The sequence below is a fragment of the Globicephala melas genome, chromosome 5 (genome assembly GCF_963455315.2).
Source record: "Globicephala melas chromosome 5, mGloMel1.2, whole genome shotgun sequence".
Classification (NCBI taxonomy): Eukaryota; Metazoa; Chordata; class Mammalia; order Artiodactyla; family Delphinidae; genus Globicephala; species Globicephala melas.
The window spans coordinates 34,605,109-34,630,431 of record NC_083318.1 but is presented as its reverse complement, the minus strand read 5'-3'; the positions used below and the strand labels follow the sequence as shown (position 1 = coordinate 34,630,431).

The 25,323-nt window shown below is 38.8% G+C and overlaps 1 long non-coding RNA gene across 2 annotated transcripts in view; it reads left to right on the top strand.

Annotated features, from left to right (window-relative positions):
• The window catches only part of LOC132597335 (uncharacterized), a 308,349-nt gene that overhangs the window by 193,751 nt on the left and 89,275 nt on the right, over window positions 1-25,323 (top strand). The window contains exon 4 of one of the 2 annotated variants that reach the window (XR_009563959.1): window positions 2,280-2,388. The exons of the other annotated variant lie outside the window; for it this stretch is intronic. This is a non-coding gene — a long non-coding RNA (uncharacterized lncRNA). Of the gene's footprint in view, window positions 1-2,279; window positions 2,389-25,323 lie in introns of those variants that run through there. 2 annotated transcript variants of the gene reach the window in all.

Genomic DNA, 25,323 nt, shown 5'->3' with positions numbered 1-25,323 from the left:
GAAACATGCAATAAACAACTTTGTTCTATATCTATTCAACAAATTGAAATTGAAACTAAAATCTTCCAATAATATCAAAGAAATGTAAGAACCAGACAAGTTTATAGTGATTTCTTTCAAATATTTTAAGAAAAATAACAACTATCCCTACAGACTAGTCCAAGAAATAATAATAAAAACAAAACAAAACAAAACAAAACAAACAGTTCACAAGTCACTTTTTAAGGCTGATGAAATCTTGATACCAAATGATTAGTTCATTTTTAAGAATGAAAATTTACAAACCAATATCTTTCATGAACAATGCAAAACCTGAAAAAAAATGAGCAAATCAAATTCAAATGTATATTAACATTATATTACAACAGTTATATTTATTCCAAAAAGCAAAGTTTTAGCATTCTAAAGTTAAAATAATTAACTGCATTAACAGAATAAAGACGAAAACTCATATGATGATCTCAATAGCAGCAAAAGAGGCATTTGAAATAATTAAGCACCAAAATTAAAATACCTCAGAAAACTATATTTAGAAGAAAACTTACTTACGTGATACAGAGTATTTATAAAATTATATCTACAGCAAACCTTGTATTAATGCTATACAGTATTAAAAGTTTTCCCCCGAGACTAGTATGAGATAACATGTACACTATCACTCCTTATATTCTCATGTTGTAGGTCCCTACTAGTATAATAAAGGCAAAAACAAAACAAGAGAAAAAAGGAAGGGAGGGAGGAAAGAGGGGAGGGAGGAGGAGAAGGAAAAAAAGGAAATGCTCAAGAATGGAAAATGAAGAAATAAAACTCATTCACAGTTTACATGATAGTACATTTAGAAAATCTAAAATGATATATAGCTAAATTATTAAATAAGAGACTTTAGCAATGCCTTTGCACAGAAGGACAATATAAAAAAAGCAAAGGCATTTATATGTACTGTACCACCAATTAGAAAATGAAACGAACAGTTGACATTTGAAATAGTATCAAAAACTCAAATAACAAAGAAATAGGACAAAATATGTAAAATTTCTCAACACATAAATCAATAAAATATTGTGAGAAGTATTAAAATGACCTAGAAAACTGAGAGGTTATGTCAAGTTTTTGGGTTGGAAGACAGTATTTATAGGTTTCAATTTTCTGCAAATTGATTTCCCTATTTTATGCAGATCCTGTACAAATTCCAACAGATACTTTGTTTTTTTAAAAATGGACAATCGGTTTTAATGTTAATGGAAATGTAAAGAGCCACAAATAGCCAAATTTTGAAGAACAAATTCGAAGGCTTACACTGCTACCTTAATTGAAAGAATGTGGTATTGACATTTAGACAATTAAACCAAGGGAGCAAAAAAAAAAATCCAGAAACAGATTTTCACCTACACCAACACTTGACTAGGGCAAAGATGACACAGCGCTGTGGAGAAAGGATGGACTCTTCAATAAACAATTCTGAGTCACCTGCATGTTCAGAAGAAAAAATGATTCTTGCACAATTTACACCACCCACAAAAATCACTTCTAGTTGGATTATAGATATAAATTTATGAGAGAAAATATAGATTCTGGAAGATAAGAAAATAGCTTTATAATTTATCAGAAGCCAAAGATTTCTTTGACAGAACATAAAATGTAGTATTAGAAAATTATTGATAAATTGTATTACATTAGAATTTTATGGCTTACATAAAATTATTTTAAAAATTACATAAAAATTAAAAAGCTAAGTTCATTAAAGACCATTCAAAGGCAAGTAAATAAGGGGGAGAAAATATTTGCAATACATACAACTGATAAAGGATTATGTCAAGAATATTTTTTAAAACCTTACAAATTAATAAGAAAAAGACAACACAGTAAAAAAAAAAATAGGCAAGACTTGAAGAATCCTCTCATTAAATAAGTTATTGAAATGTCTGTTAATCACATGAGAAGGTGTTTTTCCTCATTAGTCATCAGGAAAATACAATTTAAAGCCACAATGTATTGATGATGTTCTGTTTATTGATGTGGATGGTGATTACAAATGTGTGTTCATTTTTTAAAAATTCATCAAACTGTACACTTATGATTTGTGCACTTTTATATGTATATCATTTCAATAGAAATGTTTATTTCTACAAGGGATAAGTGGATGTGGTAATAAGGGGAATTTAGCTGGTACAAGGCAGAAGAAACAAAGCTGAATGGTACTTAACATGGTATTTTCCACACTATCCCCTTTTGTCATCCTTAATCTTTTTTTTTTTTTTTTTTTTTTTTGCGATACGCAGGCCTCTCACTGTTGTGGTCTCTCCCGTTGTGGAGCAACAGGCTCCGGATGCGCAGGCTCACGGGCCTAGCCGCTCCGCGGCATGGGGGATCTTCCCGGACCGGGGCACGAACCCGTGTCCCCTGCATCAGCAGGCGGACTCTCAACCACTGTGCCACCAGGGAAGCCCGCTCTTTCCCTTTTAACACACAGTCTATATGGGCAATGCTTCAGTAGAAGTGTCAACTATGGCAATTAAGATCAGGATTAAAGAAGCAGAATGGAGTTTACTTCCCCCTCTCCAACCATTCCCTCGCATTTTAATTCTATGTTCCCTTCTGCATAATTAATACTAGAGCAGAAGGAGCTGGAGGATTACAAGTGGGAGCTTAAAGTGGAAGGACCAAACCTCATCAATTATTCTTGCTGCTAGATGAACATTGGGAAAGATAAGAAGCGGGATTTTGGTTTCGGGAATCACAGGCCATTACAGGATCCACTGATGTGAAGGGGAAAAGTTAGAAAATACCTGGTAGTGGCAGTAAGGAAATGAAATACCTGTGGACACATCTGTGTTGTGCATAATGGAAACAGGATAGCCTAACAGTGAAGATCATGGGCACTGGAGACAAATAGACTGGTGTGTGAATTCTGCCTCACACATTTACTATGTGATTTTGGACAAGTTACTTATTCTCCCTAAGCCTCAGTTTTCTCATATATAGTTTGTATAAAATACCAATGACTATTTCATAAGATTGTCGTGATGGTCAAATAAAAATTATTCACAGAAAATGCTTAATGGTGCCTGTTGCAGAATAGGCATTCAGTACATGTTAACCAGGATGATGATGATATTGGTGTTTTAGAAACCTACATCAACAGTCTTCCATTTTATGACCTTTTTAAGTTAGCTTAGCTCTAAGGCCAGCAATGTCTTCTTGGTTAAAGATAACTCGGTCTCATCTAATAGAGGGCTCTTCAGCAGAACTATACATTCATGAGGTTCATAAAGTATGACCTGTTCTAGGTATCCAGTAATAAGACAATTCCACTGATGGTAACTAATATTTCACCATTTAACACATCAAAGGCTTTATCAGAAGCCTGCCCTGATTCCTTGCATCACTGATATGCTATAGTACTTCTTCTAAACTTTCATTTCTCAGGCAACTAGTATTGAGCATCTATTATCTACCAGGTACTCTATTAAGCCTTGATAATTCAGAGTTAAAAGATAAATTTGGTGTTCTCTGGTAAAACAGATAAACTAAGCCATGAATGCAATATTGGATGATAATGTCTTATGACAGACAAAAGTACACAGGAAGAATATCCAAAATCGACTGGCTGAATTAGGCAGAAGAATATTAAAGAAGGATGCCTGGAAAATGTGATGGCCAAGCTGAGTTTTAACAGATAAACAGGAATTAGCCAAACTAGAACAAGGGGAGAGATCTTTCTAGGGAGCTTGTGTGGAGGCAAAGTGGTATGAGAGAACAGGCTGCATCTGGGAAACGCAAGTATTTCAACAAAGCCACCTACTTGGATTTTGAATAATGGATGCTTACATTTTTTCAAATTTAATATTTTACATCCAAAGTATGATATGTTCATTTGTAGAGTTAAAACTGCATATGCTTTTATTGACCCATCATCAATAAAAGAGAGAATTGATAGCACATACATGATTTATCAGACCAACTAAATTCCATCGTGAACAGGAAGTAGAATGTTTTTAAACCTTACTTTTGCATTTTGCCTGGTAACCACACTCCTAATCAGTTGAGATATCCTGGGAGGCTAGGTGAGGAATATTTAGATTGCACTTTAGGAAATGCAGCAATTAGCTCTTAGGCCCAGTCTGTCAAAGTGGTATCATATTACACTTTTAATTCTGTCCCCCACAAAAATGATACCATTGGGAGGGAGAGTTAAGGAGCAGACCTAGGGCCAAGTTATTTCTGTCATTATTTTGTTCTGTGACTCATGAATTTTCAGAAAAAAACAAAATAGAAATTTCATCCTGGGAAACTTTGATTGATTTTAGGTACAAAAACCATAGACTACAGCCTGTTTTATCCTATGCATTCAAGGATTATGTGAAACCCACCCAGAAAATAATAAACTTTATTCCATTCAAACACCATTCAGTTGGAGTAATTGTTACCTGTTTTTCAAATCTAAGCACCTGAATCCTAAGTGTAATTTTTAGTGTGAGTTTATGCAATTTAAAAATTCTCCTTATACATACCTACTTTTTAAACCCATTTTTTAATCAGGATTCTTTTCTTAAATCCTCAAAATTACACGAGAATGAATAATTCCAGAACACAAAATACAAATTATAAAAACTACATACAGGACTTCCCTGGTGGCGCAGTGGTTGAAAGTCTGCCTGCCAATGCAGGGGACACGGGTTCGAGCCCTGGTCTGGGAAGATCCCACATGCCGCGGAGCAACTAGGCCCGTGAGCCACAACTACTGAGCCCGCGCGTCTGGAGCTTGTGCTCCGCAACAAGAGAGGCCACAATGGTGAGGCCCGCACACTGCGATGAAGAGTGGTCCCCACTTGCCGCAATTAGAGAAAGCCCTCGTACAGAAACGAAGACCCAACACAGCCAAAAATAAATAAATTAATTTTTAAAAAAAAAAACTACATACAACTTATTAGGAGTGATAGATTTTTCAAAAAATTAATTGGCTGTATTTTCAAGAACTAGAAATAATATGCAGAGTGATTCTGCATTAATTTCCAGGCCATCCACATTAGGGAACTGTATTCTAAACCAGTTTTGTCTGAATGTTTACATTCTGAGCCTATATGTGTGTACCATGCCAATCTATACTGAACGTTGCCTAATTTCAGTCTCTCTGGCAGAAAGATCTCAAACTTCAGATTTCACCAACAGTATTTCTATAGTTCTATGCCTGGTCCATGTCATCCTGAAATGTAAGGTGTACTTTATTTCAATATGCTCTGCAAAATGCCAACCATAGCTGCTTATTTCCTGGGGAATGACATCTCTTGTGCATTTTCTAATCTGTTCTATGGCGTTGAGTATGTGTTCACATAAGCACGTGGATTTTTGGCAGAGAGACGGTACCAGATTGGCAATATAGCACCTGAAAATAGCTGTCAAAAATTTTGGGCTCCATGATGCTTCGTCTGTAACACTATCAAAGATACACTTTCACTACCATCTCTTCCTACTCTAAACTCTCCCATGTAATAGTTCAAAAGTTTAATGTCTAAACTTTCATGCCTGCTCAGCAGAATTCACTACACCTGTATAAACTCTGTATTTACTAATCAAAGATAAAACAGTTAAAATACCATATCTCAAAAGAAATTTACATAAACCAATAATAACTTGTAATTTGCAAAATTGCTCAAATTAGAAGAAATAAAATAGGTATGTTATAAATCAAAGATGCCATTTTGTATAGTTTACTTCAGCTAATTTGAGAAATATGAATGTGCGTGAATAAGGATGCTTATTTTTTTATTCCATTAGCAAAATCTGTGACTTATATTATCCTTGCCCTAATCTACATTTGGACTGTCAAAACATCCTGATCTGATCACACACCCTAGGACAAATGGAGACAATGATATTTTTGAGTTTGTAGACAGAGAAAGGAAGGTGTTTGTTTTATTTTGTTTTATAATGGAAAGGAGGCCTTTTAACACTGCAAATCCCTTCAGCCTAGTGAGGATAATTTGCATTGTTTACTTTTATTGGCCTCAGCAATAGACCCAACTGTACTTCTGTTTAGCCCCTTTATTTTTCTTACTCACTTTCACCTTCCTGATCCGGTCCTTACTGATTTCATTTCTGTGTTTAACAATTACCTTATCTCTGTGATTAAAAAACTAATAAGAATTTCTAAGCGACAACTGTATAGTGTTAAAATCAATTGTTAAAAAGATATACAATTAACATTTGTATCTCCAGTCAGACAATTTTAAGTATGCACGATGATAACTGTTATCTACATAACTAAATCATAAGATTCATCACTTTAAGGCCCTCTGCAAAATGCAAATGTTTTAATAGTTTACTTATATGTTCTCTATTTTTCTATGATTCTGTTTTTTGGGGATACATACTTCATACTGCTTAAATCCTGCATGTGTGGACATAAACCAGAATAAAAGGAGGGAATGCATATAAATTTAGATAGCGGATCCTTTAGTCTAGAGCAAAAGGCCACTTTCATGTCTTTTCAGGAAGGGAGCAAGAGCTAGTCCACGAAAACAGCTCCGTAGCCATCCTTCCACCCTGAGCATGAAATACTAAGGTAGGTTCAGGGAATGATAAGAACATGTCATTATTTTGCTCTCAAATCACAAATTTTGCCACTTTATAGCCACAGAGGCAATCAGTACAGCTGAGCATAACTTCAGGAAGGCTGGCATAAAGTATTTAAAAAATCACTTTCTAGTCTGTATTAAATTCTGTGAGAACACTTATGAAGAAACAGGAAGTAACTTTCCATCCTTTCTCAAGAACTGGCTCATGAGAAAAGGTAAAATATACAACTTGGGGTGTTCTAAAAATCTTTATACTCTGGCCAAACAAACAATAAATAAATCACCTTCCTGGTAATATAATTTTCACTTTAGGGTTTCTTTAACTCTTAAGAGCCTCTTATTAACAACACACTTTCTTCAGTTTTCTTTTAATTTTCCATGACTAGTCTGTTTATTATCTTAATTTTCTATGACTGGTCTGCTTAGTCTGACTCCAAGTTTATAGAACAAACCAACAAATATCTTGGAATAAATCTCTGAAGCAAGGCCCTCCTTACACAAGGGACCAAGTCTGTCTAATTTTGGGATTACTGATGGCTGCACACCCACTTCTCTATCCAACCCCAGCTCTTGGTCTTTCCAGTCCTACACACAGGCATGTGCACACCCTGGCCTGCTTGATCAAGCTCCATTCATACCTATGGCAACAGTTATTCCAAGGCCAAGGGGTGTGGTGCACACTGGACCAGGTCTTGAAGGAAGGGGTCCCATGGGACCTGGAAGGTGGCTTGGGAAACTTGAGCATGAAAGTCCAGGGTCCTATGTAGTGAAATGTGATCAAGAAAGCAGTGCTCACAGCAAAGAAAACCATAAACAAAATGAAAAGACAACCTATGGAATGGGAGAAAATATTTGCAAACAAACAATGCAATGGACAAGGGCTTAATTTCCAAAATATACAAACAAACAGCTCATGCAACTGAACAACAACAAACAAACAACCTGATCGAAAACTGGGCAGAGGGCTTAAGTAGACATTTCTCCAAAGAGGACATACAGATGGCCAACAGGCACATGAAAAGATGCTGAACATAGCTAATTATTAGAGAAATGCAAATCAAAACTACAATGAGATACCACCTCACACAGGTCAGAATGGCCATCATTAAAAAGTCTACAAATAACAAGTGCTGGAGAGGGTGTGGAGAAAAGGGAACCCTCCTACACTCTTGGTGGGAATGTGAGTTAGTGCAGCCACTGTGGAAAACATGGAAGTTCCTCAGAAAACTAAAAATAGAATTACCATATCATCCCACTCCTGGACATGTATCCAGACAAAACTATAATTCAAAAAGATACATGCACCCCTATGTTCATGGCAGCACTATTCACAATGGCCAACACATGGAAACAACCTAAATGTCCATCAATAGAGGAATAGATAAAGAAGATGTGGTACATATACAATGGAATATTACTCAGCCATAAAAATGAACAGAATAATGCCATTTGCAGCAACATGGATGGACCTAGAGATTATCATACTAAGTGAAGTTAGTCAGAAAGAGAAAGACAGATACCATATAATATCGCTTATATGTGGAATCTAAACTATGACACAGACAGAAGAATTTATTTGAAGGAGAGGTTATTTGGACACACATAGAAATACCAAGGGCTCATGTTCACAAAGGGACATTTAGGTGAGGACACAGCAATAAGGTGGCCATTAGCAAGACAAAGAAAGAGGACTCAGAAGAAGAAAACCTGCTGGCATCTTGATCTTGGATTTCCAGCTTCCAGAACTGACCTCTCAATTCCCTCTCTTGAGACTGCATGGATTTCTTCCCAGGGGATGTTCCCTTGAAAGCAGACCTCACCTACAGATACACCAGAAATACATCTACACGTGGAACAACCCCTAGAGAACGCCTACTGAACGCTGGCAGAAGACCTCAGACCTCCCAAAAGGCAAGAAACTCCCCCACGTACCTCGGTAGGGCAAAAGAAAAAAGAATAAACAGAGACAAAAGAATAGGGACGGGACCTGCACCAGTGGGAGGGAGCTGTGAAGGAGGAAAGGTTTCCACACACTAGGAAGCCCCTTCGCGGGCGGAGACTGCGGGTAGCGGAGTGGGGAAGCTTCAGAGCCACGGAGGAGAGCACAGCAACAGGGGTGCGGAGGGCAAAGCAGGGAGATTCCCGCACAGAGGATCGGTGCCAACCAGCACTCACCAGCCCGGGAGGGTTGTCGGTTCTGCCACCGGGGCGGACGGGGCTGGGAGCTGAGGCTCGGGCTTCAGTCGGAGCGCCGGGAGAGGACTGGGGTTGGTGGCGTGAACACAGCCTGCAGGGGGTTAGTGCACCACGGCTAGCCGGGAGGGAGTCCGGGGAAAAGTCTGGACCTGCCTAAGAGGCAAGAGACTTTTTCTTCCCTCTTTGTTTCCTGGTGCACGAGGAGAGGGGATTAAGAGTGCTGCTTAAAGGAGCTCCAGAGACGGGCGTGAGCCACGGCTAACAGCGCGGATCCCAGAGACGGGCATGAGACGCTAAGACTGCTGCCGCTGCCACCAAGAAGCCTGTGTGCGAGCACAGGTCACTATCCACACCCCCCTTCCGGGGAGCCTGTGCAGCCCACCACTGCCAGGGTCCCGGGATCCAGGGACAACTTCCCCGGGAGAATGCACGGCGGGCCTCAGGCTGGTGCAACGTCCTGCCGGCCTCTGCCGCCGCAGCCTCGCTGCGCATCCACACCCCTCCCTCCCCCACAGCCTGAGAGAGCCAGAGCCCCTGAATCAGCTGCTTTTTTTTTTTTTTTTTTTTTTTGTGGTACGCGGGCCTCTCACTGTTGCGGCCTCTCCCGTTGCAGAGCACAGGCTCCGGACGTGCAGGCTCAGCGGCCATGGCTCATGGGCCCAGCCACTCCGCGGCATGTGGGATCCTCCCAGACCGGCGCACGAACTCATGTCCCCTGCATCGGCAGGCGGACTCTCAACCACTGCGCCACCAGGGAAGCCCTCAGCTGCTCCTTTAACCCCGTCCTGTCTGAGCGAAGAACAGACGCCCTCCGGTGACCTACATGCAGAGGCGGGGCCAAATCCAAAGCTGAGCCCCGAGAGCTGTGCGAACAAAGAAGAGAAAGGGAAATCTCTCCCAGCAGCCTCAGAAGCAGTGGATTAAAGCTCCACAATCAACTTGATGTACCCTGCATCTGTGGAATACACGAATAGATAATGAATCATCCCAAACTGAGGAGGTGGGCTTCGAGAGCAAGATCTATGATTTTTTCCCCTTTTCCTCTTTTTGTGAATGTGTATGTGTATGCTTCTGTGTGAGATTTTGTCTGTATAGCTTTGCTTCCACCATTTTTCCTAGGGTACTATTTGTCCGTTTTTTTTGTTTGTTTGTTTTTTAAATTTTTTAATAGTTATTTTTTATTTTAATAACTTTATTTTATTTTATCTTACTTTATGCTATTTTATTTTATCCGCTTTATTTCTTTTTCTTTCTTTCTAATTTTTCTCCCTTTTATTCTGAGCTGTATGGATAAAAGCTTCTTGGTGATGCAGCCAGGAGTCAGTGCTGTGCCTCTGAGGTGGGAGAGCCAACTTCAGGACATTGGTCCACAGAGACCTCCCAGCTCCACATAATATCAAATGGTGAAAATCTCCCAGAGGTCTCCATCTCAACACCAGCACCCAGCTTCACTCAACGACCAGCAAGCTACAGTGCTGGACACCCTATGCCAAACAACCAGCAAGACAGGAACACAACCCCAGCCATTAGCAGAGAGGCTACCTAAAATCATAATAAGTCCACAGACACCCCGAAACACACCACCAGACGTGGATCTGCCCACCAGAAAGACAAGATCCAGCCTCATCCACCAGAACACAGGCACTAGTTCCCTCCACCAGGAAGCCTACACAGTCCACTGAACCAACTTTAGCCACTGGGGGCAGACACCAAAAACAATGGGAACTACGAACCTGCAGCCTGCAGAAAGGAGACCCCAAACACAGTAAGATAAGCAAAATGAGAAGACAGAAAAACACACAGCATATGAAGGAGCAAGATAAAAACCCAACAGACCTAACAAATGAAGAGGAAATAGGCAGTCTACCTGAAAAAGAATTCAGAATAATGATAGTAAAGATGATCCAAAACCTTAGAAATAGAATAGAGAAAATGCAAGAAACATTTAACAAGGACCTAGAAGAACTAAAGATGAAACAAGCAACGATGAACAACACAATAAATGAAACTAATAATACTCGAGATGGGATCAATAGCAGAATAACTGAGGCAGAAGAATGGATAAGTGACCTGGAAGATAAATTAGTAGAAATAACTACTGCAGAACAGAATAAAGAAAAAGAGTGAAAAGAACTGAGGACAGTCTCAGAGACATCTGGGACAACATTAAACACACCAACACTCGAATTATAGGGGTCCCAGAAGAAGAAGAGTAAAAGAAAGGGACTGAGAAAATATTTGAAGGGATTATAGTTGAAAATTTCCCTAATATGGGAAAGGAAATAGTTAATCAAGTCCAGGAAGCACAGAGAGTCCCATACAGGATAAATCCAAGGAGAAACATGCCAAGACACATATTAATCAAACTGTCAAAAATTAAATACAAAGATAACATATTAAAAGCAGCAAGGGAAAAACAACAAATAACACACAAGGGAATCCCCAGAAGGTTAACAGCTGATCTTTCAGCAGAAACTCTGCAAGCCAGAAGGGAGTGGCAGGAGATATTTTAAGTGATGAAGGAGAAAAACCTACAACCAAGATTACTCTACCCATCAAGGATCTCACTCAGATTTGATGGAGAAATTAAAACCTTTACAGACAAGCAAAAGCTGAGAGAGTTCCACCAAACCAGCATTACAGCAAATGCTAAAGGGACTTATCTAGGCAGGAAACACAACAGAAGGAAAAGACCTACAATAACAAACCCAAAATAATTAAGAAAATGGGAAGAGGAACATACATATCGATAATTACTTTAAATGTAAATGGATTAAATGCTCCCACCAAAAGACACAGACAGGCTGAATGGATACAAAAACAAGACCCATATATACGCTGTCTACAGGAGACCCACTTCAGACTTAGGGACACATACAGACAAAGTGAGGGGATGGAAAAAGATATTCCATGCAAATGGAAATCAAAAGAAATCTGGAGTAGCAATTCTCATATCAGACAAATAGACTTTAAAATAAAGATTATTGCAAGAGACAAAGAAGGACACTACATAATGATCAAGGGATCGATCCAAGAAGAAGATATAACAATTGTAAATATTTATGCACCCAACATAGGAGCACCTCAATACATAAGGCAAATACTAACAGCCATAAAAGGGGAAATTGACAGTAACACATTCATAGTAGGGGACTTTAACACCCCACCGTCACCAATGGACAGATCATCCAAAATAAAAATAAATAAGGAAACACAAGCTTTAAAATGATACATTAAACAACATGGACTTAATTGATATTTATAGGACATTCCATCCAAAAACAACAGAATACACATTTTTCTCAAGTGCACATGGAACATTCTCCAGGATAGATCATACCTTGGGTCACAAATCGAGCTTTGGTAAATTTAAGAAAATTGAAATTGTATTGAGTATCTTTTCGGACCACAATGCTATGAGACTAGGTATCAATTACAGGAAAGATCTGTAAAAAAATACAAACACATGGAGGCTGAACAATACACTACTTAATAAGGAAGTGATCACTGAAGAAATCAAAAAATACCTACAAAAAATGACAATGGAGACATGATGAATCAAAACCTATGGGATGCAACAAAAGCAGTTCTAAGAGGGAAATTGATAGCAATACAATCCTACCTTAAGAAACAGGAAACATCTCGAATAAAAAACCTAACCTTGCACCTCAAGCAATTAGAGAAAGAAGAGCAAAAAAACCCCACAAAGTTAGCAAAAGGAAAGAAATCATAAAAATCAGATCAGAAATAAATGAAAAAGAAATGAAGGAAACGATAGCAAAGATCAATAAAACTAAAAGCTGGCTCTTTGAGAAGATAAACATAATTGATAAACCATTACCCAGACTCATCAAGAAAAAGACAGAATCCAACAGCACATTAAGTGGATCATACACCATGATCAAGTGGGGTTTATTTCAGGAATGCAAGGATTCTTCAATATATGCAACTCAATCAACGTGATACACCATATTAACAAATTGAAGGAGAAAAGCCATATGATCATCTCAAGAGATGCAGAGAAAGCTTTTGACAAAATTCAACACCCATTTATGACAAAAGCCCTGCAGAAAGTAGCCATACAGGGAACTTTCCTCAACATAATAAAGGCCATGTATGACAAGCCCATAGCCAACATCATCCTCAATGGTGAAAACGGAAACCATTTCCACTAAGATCAGGAACAAGACAAGGTTGCCCACTGTCACCACTCTTATTCAACATAGTTTTGGATATTTTAGCCACAGCAATCAGAGAAGAAAAGGAAATAAAAGGAATCCAAATCGGAAAAGAAGAACTAAAGCTGTCACTGTTTGCAGGTGACATGATACTATACATAGAGAATCCTAAAGATGCTACCAGAAAACTACTAGAGCTAATCAATGAATTTGGTAAAGTAGCAGGATACAAAATTAATGCACAGAAATCTCTGGCATTCCTATACATTAATGATGAAAAATCTGAAAGTGAAATCCAGAAAACACTCCCATTTACCATTGCAACAAAAAAAATAAAATATCTAGGAATAAACCTACCTAAGGAGACAAAAGACCTGTATGTAGAAAATTATAAGACACTGATGAAAGAAATTAAAGATGATACAAATAGTTGGAGAGATATACCATGTTCCTAGATTGGAAGAATCAATACTGTGAAAATGACTCTACTACCCAAAGCAATCTACAGATTCAATGCAATCCGTATCAAACTACCACTGGCATTTTTCACAGAACTAGAACAAAACATGTCACAATTTGTATGGAAACACCAAAGACCCCGAAGAGCCAAAGCAATCTTGAGAATGAAAAACGGAGCTGGAAGAATCAGGCTCCCTGACTTCAAACTATACTACAAAGCTACAGTAATCAAGACAGTATGGTACTGGCACAAAAACAGAAATATAGATCAATGGAATAGGCTAGAAAGCCCAGAGATAAACCCCCGCACATATGGTCACCTTATCTTTGATAAAGGAGGCAGGAATGTACAGTGGAGAAAGGACAGCCTCTTCAATAAGTGGTGCTGGGAAAACTGGACAGGTACATGTAAAAGTATGAGATTAGATCACTCCCTAACACCATACACAAAAATAAGCTCAAAATGGATTAAAGACCTAAATGTAAGGCCAGACACTATAAAACTCTTAGAGGAAAACATAGGTAGAACACTCTTTGACGAAAATCACAGAAAGATCCTTTTTGACTCACCTCCTAGAGAAATGGAAATAAAAACAAAATAAACAAATGGGACGTAATGAAACTTCAAAGCTTTTGCACAGCAAAGGAAACCATAAACAAGACCAAAAGACCCTCAGAATGGGAGAAAATATTTGCAAATGAAGCAACTGACAAAGAAGTAATCTCCAAAATTTATAAGCAGCACATGCAGCTCAATAACAAAAAAAAAGACAACCCAATCCAAAAATGGGCAGAAGACCTAAATAGACATTTCTCCAAAGAAGATATACAGACTGCCAACAAACACATGAAAGAATGCTCAACATCATTAATCATTAGAGAAATGCAAATCAAAACTACAATGAGATATCATCTCACACGAGTCAGAATGGCCATCATCAAAAAATCTGGAAACAATAAATGCTGGAGAGGGTGTGGAGAAAAGGGAACACTCTTGCACTGCTGGTGGGCATGTGAATTGGTTCAGCCACTATGGAGAACAGTATGGAGGTTCCTTAAAAAACTAAAAATAGAACTCCCATATGACCCAGCAATCCCACGACTGGGCATATACCCTGAGAAAACCATAATTCAAAAAGAGTCATGTACCAAAATCTTCATTGCAGCTCTATTTACAATAGCCAGGAGATAGAAACAACCTAAGTGTCCATCATCGGATGAATGGATAAAGAAGAAGTGGCACATATATACAATGGAATATTACTCAGCCATAAAAAGAAACGAAATTGAGTTATTTGTAGTGAGGTGGATGGACCTAGAGTCTGTCATACAGAGTGAAGTAAGTCAGAAAGAGAAAAACAAATACCGTATGCTAACACATATATATGGCATCTAAGAAAAAAAAATGTCATGATGAACCTTGGGGTAAGATGGGAATAAAGACACAGACCTATTAGAGAATGGACTTGAGGATATGGGGAGGGGGAAGTGTAAGCTGTGACAAAGTGAGAGAGTGGCATGGACATATATACACTACGAAACGTAAAATATATAGCTAGTGTGAAGCAGCCACATAGCACAGGGAGATCAGCTCGGTGCTTTGTGACCACCTGGATGGGTGGTATAGGGAGTTTGGGAGGGAGGGAGACGCAAGAGGGAGGAGGTATGGGAACATATGTATATGTATAACTGATTCACTTTGTTATAAAGCAGAAACTAACACACCATTGTAAAGCAATTATACTTCAATAAAGATGTAAAAAATAATAATAAATAAACTATGACACAGATGAGCCTATCTACAAAACAGAATCAGACTCACTGTCATAGTGAACAGATATGTGGTTGCCAAGTGGGAGGGGGAGGCGGGAAGATTGGAGGGGGAGGGGGGAAGGTTGGAGGGGGAGGGGGGAAGTTTGGAGTGGGAGGTTGGTGTTAGCAGATGTCAGCTACTATATATAGAATGGATTACAACGTCCTACTGTATAGCACAGGGGACAATAATCAATATCCTATGATAAACCATAATGGAAAAGAATATTAAAAAAAGAATGTAGATATACGTATAACTGAATTACTTTGCTGTACAGCAGAAATTAACACATTGTAAATCAACTATACTTCAATAAAAAAAAAAAGTGAAAATACCCATAAAGAACGCAGTGCTCTGGTGTGAGTGAGCACATCCCCTTGACCTCATGCACTCTGATCCCATAGATGAGGTCAGCAGAGAGGCAGGGTGACGACCTCTAAGTGCAGGGCTCAGAGCTGGACCCAGTGTCCCAGGTCACAAGGTAATACTGGGGGGAAGCCTGATGGATACTATACATGTTAGAGAATAATCAATATTAGAAATAGGATTATTCCTAGTTATGCAGGACAACACTAGGCAGCCCATATTTAATTATAAATGTGGAGTCAGAAAGGCAAATATGCGTTTCATAAGCAATCATAAGCTAAAGAAAAAAGAAATGAATGTAAAGACAAAAATGTAATGACAGTCCAAGAAAAAATGTAATAAGAAAAAAAATGTAATAAGACAGTCCAAGAAAAAAGTGATACTTTCATGACAATGAAGATGCTTTGAGAATTTTAAGCTAGTATCCACTCATTCTGTGAATATTTTGTAGGTTAACTCTTATGTCTCAAATGCTGTACTAGGTGCTAGAGATAGAGCAATGAATGAATGTGACAAAGTTCCTGTCCTCATGCAGTTTTCATTCTAGAGGGAGAGACAAACATTAAAAATGTATTTAAAAAGCAATCATGTGTATTATTGAAGTAATTAGAAATATCGATAAGTTCAAAAAATAATCAGTGGAAGATGAGCATTCCAGGCAGGGACAAGTCAGTGCACAGGTTCTTTGGCGGGAAATGGCTTTTCATGAAACAGTAAGAGAGGAGGTTGGAGGCAAGTGTATTCAGTACCTTGGAGACTAAGGATGTGGGTTTTATTCCAAGAAGCCTATTTTAGACAGGAAAGTTCCACCACATGATTCACATTTTTGAAAAGATGGCTCAGGTTGTGAGGGGAGAGTGGCAGGGAGACTGGAGGCTGTAGTATCATCCTTGAGGAATGAGAGTCAAGCATGTCATCATAGAGAATAGAGCACAACAATTTATTCAAGAGTCTTACTAAGACAACATAGCATGTTTTGGGATGTTGCCATTTGAGTACCAGATCTTAAAACTCCGCATTAGCGTTTCAGAATTGTGTTCGTGCGCTGTTTGTGCGCGTAGAATGCGCTTGTAGGAAGAAAGGCCAAGAACAAGTTAGCCTTCCTTCTCAGCCTCTGCCAATATGGCTTGTCAGCTGGAGAAGTGACAGGATTAGAGGGGTAGGATGGAGTGAGCTGAGTGGATTTAAACCAAGCCTCTATGTACAGAGTTTTCTATGATCACACTTTCAAACCCACCTAAAATAGCTGCGTTGGGACACAGATTTCAGCCAAATAAACAGACAAAGCTAGGATGAGAAGAACAGAACACAAGGTCAAATGTGCAAATTGTTTCAGGTCTAGCTGATCCCACGTTCCCTTAATTTTTTATGCTCCAACACCTGTTCCTCCCACCATCTCTTTTTATTCATTTTCCTGCCATTTTTTTCTGAATCTGTGATGTTACCTGTTCTAGCTTGGTCCATCCTGGGTCACTGCTTCAATATCACTGGACTCCAGCTATTTGCAAAGCACTATAGCTTTTCCATGAAATCCCTACCTGGGCCTTCTCTTTTCCTTTTCTTCAATTTGAATGCAGACATTTCTGTTAAACTGTTTGTTAATTCATTTAGAGGTAGTGAAAAAAGCCCAGGGAACAAACTACAAGCTGCCTTGTTTCAGCAAAGTCTCCTAATAGCGTTCTCAACTCTAGAAAACTGTCAGCTTCAACTGAGGGTGTTACGACATGTACAAAAGAGTAACGCTAGAGCAGCTGAGAATGTGACAGTGAAAAAATACACTATTTCCAGTCACTGAGAAAAATAATTATTAACGTGTACCCCATAGCCACTGTCGACAGTATTATGTACTATGGAGGATGCAGCAGTAAATGATCTAGTGTCTGCTCTCATCCCATTTGCCCTGAGAACACAGCCTCATTAATTCCAGAAGGCCCCATTACAAAGGTGGCAAAGCTCTGTAACCTTGTTTCCTCACCCATTAACCACAGTGCCCTGACCACAAGATGGCCTTTTTCATGTAGGATTACGTGACACCACTCTGACTTGCCCAAACATAGCTCGCGTAGTATAATAAGAAACTACTGGCTTTGGCCAAATGAGGCTTAGCTGTCTCCAGCCTGAGTGACACTCCTTGTCACTAGGGAATAATGATCTAGTTGGGGAACCAAAAAAAAAAAAAAAAAGTACTTACATGAAATACTCACTGAACAATTCCAGGCAACATAAAAATAAGATCTCTTTGTCCATTAATTTAGGCTATGAGAAGGACGTCTCAAGTGAACTTTTATTCTTTCTAGACTCATCACACACTGCTAATCAAGTTGAAACAGTTCAAAGACTGTTTCATTCCTTAGGTCAAGTCCCCATTTTTTTTTCCCTTGAGGAAAGTCTAGAAAGATGCTGCTAGTAAAACTCTCAGGACAGCTGGAGACCAGACCTCCATTACTCATTGTACTGCTTTTCCAAACACAACCTTGATTCACCGTGGATAAGTGAACACAGAGGCAGCCAGCTTAGGGAGTGAAACTTTGAAATTAGATATGATCATTGCCAATAAATCTATTTTGGCAACTTAACCTCTAATATAACCCTCTCACAAAGACAGATGCTGTAGATAGAGATGTAAAAGGAGGCATAGATACAGATGCATAGATATGGATTAGATACAGATATAGTGCCTACCACACGTACAAAGCTCTGAAGCGCTAACAGGGAATAGAAGAGGCATACTTCCTGCCCATTCTGTGAGGGGAAACAGGCATTAAGTAAATAAACATATAATTAAGTATATAATTACTATTATGTGCCTTGAAGAATACAGGTGCTTTGAAAATGTATAATGGTGTTTTGATCTAGTCTTGGGGACCTGAATTAGCTGTTAGGGTTGAGTTTCTAACAGCTCAATTTATTGAGGCACCAGTGAATGAACTTCTCATCACTCACCTGGAATTCTTCTGCCTCTCTGCCTGGCGATGACTCCTCTAGCCTACACACTGGCTACAGAGGAGCTCTGCCAGACTTCTGTAGGACTTTCACACCCCATCTTCTGAGCAACTGGGGGAGACTTGTCACCAGAGGGAGTATAATCAGGACTGTCAGCCTCATACCTCACCTTATCAGTTTACCTGACTCAGCAGAACCGGCCCAGATCTCACAAGTTATTCATCATTATAAGGACACTTGTCCCTATCTGGCTCTGTACATTCCCTACAATCTGACCCAGTCTTCCTCTCCTCTGCACCACCCTAAATCCTTGGCTGGTGCCTTCCAGAACTAAGTCCGTTATCAGCTAAGCTCTGTATCTGCAGCCTCGGCTGGGCATCCACACTTCTTCACTCTCACTGAAACTTGACTCTCCCTAAGGTCACAGCTTCCTCTGAAGCTTTCTCAAGTGGCATCTCTTTTCTCTCCAACACCTCATGTCTTGCTGGGCCTTGCTCTTTATTGCTCATTCCTGGATGATCCCTGATAAAAACATGCTTACACACACACACACACACACACTCTGAAAATCCCACTTCTCAGTTTATTCCACAAGCTAATAGCACTTATATATTGATTACTCTTTGCCAGGCATTGATCTGATTGAATCCTTACAACAAAGCTGTGAGTTATGTATATTGCTTTCCTTATTTTACAGATGCATTTGAGGTAACTGGGATGTTAAGTTAGCTGTCCACAGTCAAACAGCTAGAAAATGTTAGAGCCAGGATTTGAACACTGGCAGTTGGGCTCCAGAGTCCATTCTCTTAATAACTGCGTCCTTTGCCTCCCATCACTTGGTGTCATTATCTTCCATCTTTCCAGTCACTGCCTCTCATTCAGTGAAGATTTTAACTCCTAGCTCACTGTTTTGTTTTTTTTTTTTCCCTGCATTATTAGTCCTGTTATCAGTCTTGGTGATTGCAATAGATATGGGGAAGATCCCTTCAGCACCAAGGCCTCACAGTTCCCTGATGCCATCCCCTCTACCATGCACCTCTTTGAGTGCCCACTAGATTTTGTCATTACCAGTAATTGCCCCATCTTCCCAATCTGTTTCAAATGTCCCACAGTGTAATCACTACCTCTCATCTTTCCACTTCAAAGTTCTAGGACCTCCACTCCCACAATTGTTCTACCACACCACTTCCCTACTTTCTTATTGGCTTGGATTCCATGCATTATTATTACAATTGCTCCCTTGAATACACCCTCTATTTCCTTGCCCCTTTCTTTCTCAGTCTTTCTTGCTTGACACAATTCTAATCCCAGTTGAATCTAGTTCTTCGCCTACACTTACAAGCCTGTGAAGCTGAACCTGAAGCAAATATGTAGTCGGGCTTCCTTTATATGAAAGCAAACCTCAGCACTGTCTAGTAGCTCTACATTTTACTAATCAGTTCTCTCTACCAGTTCAAGATAATGATTTCATTGACTTTCCTCTCTCCACAAATCTGAAATATCACCTGCTTCATCCTGCATAGGTGATAATCTTGCCTCGTTTCCTGAACAGTAAGAATCCATAAAAATAGACCATTCTCACCCTCCTACCTGCAAACCTCCAGCCTATTTGCATCCCTGCACACTACTCTGCCTCCCAACCACGTTTTTTTCTATTTCACAATATAATTAACTCTCAATATCATTTAGAAATCCTACTATATATCCTAAAAATTTAAACAACATAAAACCAAATGAACCTATATCCAATTTTTTTTTTTTAAATTTTCAGCTCTTACTGTTTTCCTCTCAAGATCTATCCCAGTAGTTTTATTCTCCCCAAAGTAACTGTGCACCTATCGGCACAATTGATTGCAGAAATAAGTAATAGACATAACATCTTCACTTTCTTATTGGATTCCCATAATTGATTCTGCATTTCTCAGCATATTGAATTTTAAATTATTAATCATGTACGTAGTCCAAAACCACATCCATAACATACAACATATAATATAGAGAGAGCAAACTATACCCCGGTGTCCAATGTTCCTGGTGGCAAGACAAACCAGAAGAGGAAAGCTTGAGCTGTCTGCACATGTCACCCAAGATTAAAAGATGAAAAGAATATTTAAAAAGTAAGGGATCTTCTGCAAACTTTTATGCATATTTACCTTCTGGAGAGTTTGCTATGATCAATAACAAATAATTTCTTTCATTTTTCCATCTCATTCTTATAAAAGGAAGCATTAGTTTAGTTCTTCTAGAATGATGGTCCATGGCTATTTAAATTAATATTAACACCAGTGTGTGATCAGACCACCCAAGATGGCTTTTTACTTTCTCTCGGAACATCCCCTGCCCAACCTGCACCTACACCCCACTCACAGGACTGACCTCTCCCCTTAATTGTAGGGCCTAATCAGTTAATGCCTACATACTTGTCCCCAGTCCCAGCCATGACTGTTTTAGTCTTTAGATCAGAATGATAGCTTAACAAAGGGATGACCTCCGCTCCATGAAGGCACTTAGCCTGAGGGGCTAGGAGGGCCGTGCCCCTCTGCTGGTTTCCCTGGTAACTAATGAGCCAACCTGAGGTAGTTCCCCGTATAACTGGAAATCTCCCCTTCCCTCTGGGAGGGAAGACTGCTGCTGAGTCCTGCCTGCCATCCGCCTGTCCAAGGTGGGTTGCCCCCTTTCGTGCCAGATGCGTGAGATCTCCTTTCTGTCTAATAAGGTCAGTATCCTCATAGCCATATGAAAATCTATGTTTTCTGAGCCTTCATAACTCTTTTTTTTCTCACCTAAGCAGCATTCTTCACCACTTCTGCCTCTTAAATTTCAGCCTGTCCTTCAAGGCCCAGCTAAGACCCACTATCTCCATGTTAGCTTCCGATTTGCATCCCTTGTTTCCCTCTCCTCTGTGCTCCTGTGACACCCATGGCCTGTACCACATAGATGAGCACATGTCCACCAAACTTATTCAAAAGCTCATTCAACAATTTTGGTTCCTCCAATTATCCATTCCTAAGAGGCAGGAACTATATTTTATACAGATTTCATAGCACCTGCTCAGTAATGAATACATAGCAGGAATTTATAGACGGACACCTAGGATGTTTATAAACCCTCTCTGTGGTGATTTATGTTTCCTAAAAAGTATACATTTAAATAAGTTAGTATAAAAACATTTATCTATTGTTTAATATAATTTCAGTATGTTATTACACATGAGTATGTAATATAAAACAAATTTATAGTCTTTATTTAAAGGATCTTTCTGGAATTCTCAAAAGAATCTAATAAGCACTTAAAGTGATAATTTCTCTTCTCTTTTTCTTTCTGTATTAAAAATCTTAGCAGTATCCTGGATTCAGTACTAAGAGCAAAAGCTAAGGGAGTTATTTATTATGTGGCCTCTAGATAACAGAAAATGTACTGCACTGAACACTTATGATTTACTTTGCATCTTAGACAAAGCCAGACAGGTAAGATTTTCTCTATCATTGTGCCTAGCACAGGCCTGGGGGTGTAAGTGCTCAATAACTTCTTGTTAATTGATTGAATTTTTGATAATTCACTCAATAGAAGATTCCATTTCTGAAATATGCTCATAATATCTTCAGAAATTAGATCTAGGTGGTATTTCCCAAGGCAATCCCTCATTCTAACTTTGAGAAGTGATGTGATTAATGGGAAAGTGATATTCTAATTTCCCATTTTTAGATTTGACTTGAGAGGTAGCAGGTCAAGAGTCTTGCTGCCACACTTCCAGTAATTTTCCTTGGGTGGTAAAAAGTTTTAGAGCTGGAAAGAGTTTTAGAAACCATGTATTCTAACCTATTCACTCTTCGGATGAGGATGCAGACCCAGAGAAAACATAGATCAGGTCATATAGAGAAGCCAAGGCAGGAATCAAGCTCTCTTAATCCAGCAACTACCTTACCTTCATATAAATAATGAAGGATGGCAAAATACCATCAAATCCTGGAACTGAATACAACTTACAGATGGTTCATTATTCTTTGCTTTAGCACTTCCAATAATTGGCAAACAGCTCTTTCTACAATGGAATGCCTCTAAAAATTAGAAATGTTCTTTGAAAGAGTAATTCTCAGTGTCTTATATTGAGTCAAAATTTGCCTTTCCACAACTCTGTGGCAACAGTCCTAGCCTTGCATTCTCAAACAGAAACAACAATCCACTCTCCCTTCCATGGGGCAGATGTTTCTAAACAACACATGTGACTGAAGTTTCCCTCTTCTCGAGTTCTTCTAAACTTTCATCCTATGGCATGGCCTTCCTCTGCTCTGACAATAATCTTAGAATTTTGCCCTTGGATTTGTTAGAATGATTTCAGTTAAAGGTGATTAAAAAACAAACAAACAAAATACAACAACTCAATTTGGCTTAAAGAATAACTAAAAACTCCAGTCTCAGGGCAATTTAGGCATAGTTTGGTCAGAGCTCTGAGTCCATTTTCTATTGCTTTGCTCTTCTCTGCCTTTATCTCTGTGTTTGTGAACTTTCTCCTCAGCCTGATGACTTCCCTCATAGTTGTTGGATGCCTGCCAGTAGCAATTAGTGCTGCCTGATGCCTCATTCGGCAGGACGGGCAGGTTGCTTCCCGTTAACTGCTGGGAAAAAGAAAACACTGAGATTTACATCAATTGGCCACCCCTGAACCAATCCCTAAAATCAGGCAAATGCCACACACTGATAAGCTTAGGCCTGGATTAATTAAACCAATTACGGTGCAAAGGAAGATGGAATTTTCCTGATTGGCCTTCGCTGGATATTGCCTACCCTTGAAGCTGGAGTGAGGTCAAGCCCACTCAAACTTTACTGCTGGTATCAACAGGGCAGGTGGAATGGACGTTGAGGAAATAGCCATATCTTGCATCTGTAACTGTATGTGATACTCAAGATGAGTCTGACCAGAGTCCAAGTTCAGTGAAATATTCGAAATCAGTATTATTGCCACTCCCCTCATTTGGAAACTGTTCCTCTATTAATACAGTCTTAGCTTGAATTCACTTTTGTTTAAGCAGGTACAACTGTTGGATTTTGTGGTTAACAAAAGGACCTAGAGTTTCATTTTGCTTTATATTGCTTTTGAGATGAACTTTAAAAATCTCTTAGGTAATTGATTTTCAAAACCAAAACTTTACCTGCATTTCTGTTGCTAAATCTCAAAGTCCAGCTTTTTATGTGTTGTTCTAAGGCATTTTTGAATTCTGTTTCTATCAGTCAATATATGAACTTCCTCCTTCCAGACTGATGTCTCTTTAATCAGATTAGATTTAAAAATGAGACCAAGACAAGACCAAGGACAAAGCCATGAAACACAGCCTGAGAAATCTCCCTGCGAGCTAACCCCAAATTACTAATTACACGCAGTGTTCAACCAGCTACATATCCACCTGCCCCTACTGACATATTTCTATACCACTCCACAAGGACATCCTGAGTGATTTCATCAAAATCCTTAATTAGATACAAATAGTGCAACCTCCCAACCTCCTGAAATCTCCCAGGTAACTCAACCTATGGAAAACTAATGGATCCTACAGGTAGTTTCATTATTTTCTAAATACTCACAATTCCTTGTTAGAGTAATCCATTCTAGAATGCTATTAAAGATCAACACTGCTGATCTAATAGTTTCTAGAATCTACCATTTTACCTTTGAGAGAATTGGTATGACATTCACTCAGATCACATCTCCTGGCAACACTCCCTTCCTCCATGATTTCTGTAGATTGCTGGCAATCATTCTGTGATTACATCTGTAAGCCCTTTCAAAACTTTGGGATGTAATTTATCTATGGCTACAAGCTAGAATTCATTTAAAATGTCTCGGTGACTTGATAACCTATTTTTTCTGGGACTGCAATTCACTTTTAATGGTGTTTTTCTTTTCATTCTAGTTTGATAATAACTTTTCCATAATGACAAGGACAGATGCAAAATAGGAGTGGAATGATTCTGCCTCCTGTCTGTATTTGTTAGCATCTCACCATCCTTTCTAAGCAGTGGGAAGATCTATTGTATATTCATAATTATGATTCCTAGCCTTTACATAAATCCTCTTCATTGGGAACACTCTTCTTGTTCTCAACCTTCTTGTTATCTTTTATTCATCCCTCAGACCTTAGAAATAATCTCCTTGAGAGGGCTTCATTGATCCTCCAAACCTAAACTAGGCACCTCTCCTACATCCTACATTCCCTCATGATAGCCTTCTGTGAAATTTAGCACACTGTACTGTAATTGCCTGTTATCATATCTGCATCCCCCATTTAACAATAAGACATTAGAAGGCAAGGCCTTTACCTAATTTTTTTTTTCTGCAGAGACTTTTAGTGCTTAGCACTTAAGAGGTACTTAATATTAACAATTATTAAATTAATTGAAAATGTAAAGGTCCTTGTTAATGTTAGCATTTTTCCAATTCTTATAATTTTTCCCAAGATTTCTTTTATGGCCATGTCACCATGAACAAGATTCTTTGGTGATCAAAACTAAATCCAGTGTAACAATTTCTTCAGAGCTTTTCCCAATAAAAGGGTACTTGTTGGGCCTCTAAGGTGTTTATCAAAATAATATTTCTTATAAAAAAAGGAAAAAATCTAGTATCCATACCTAGTCAATCAGAAAGCCATGACTCATTATAAATTCCTTTTTGAGGCATGTGAAGTGTATCCTTACAAATGGGAACATATGAAAACAAAAGTGAGGTAACTATTTTTGCAAAGACAAAAATGAAACAAATCTCCTGGTTTAGAATTTTTTTAAAACACTTTTCAGACAT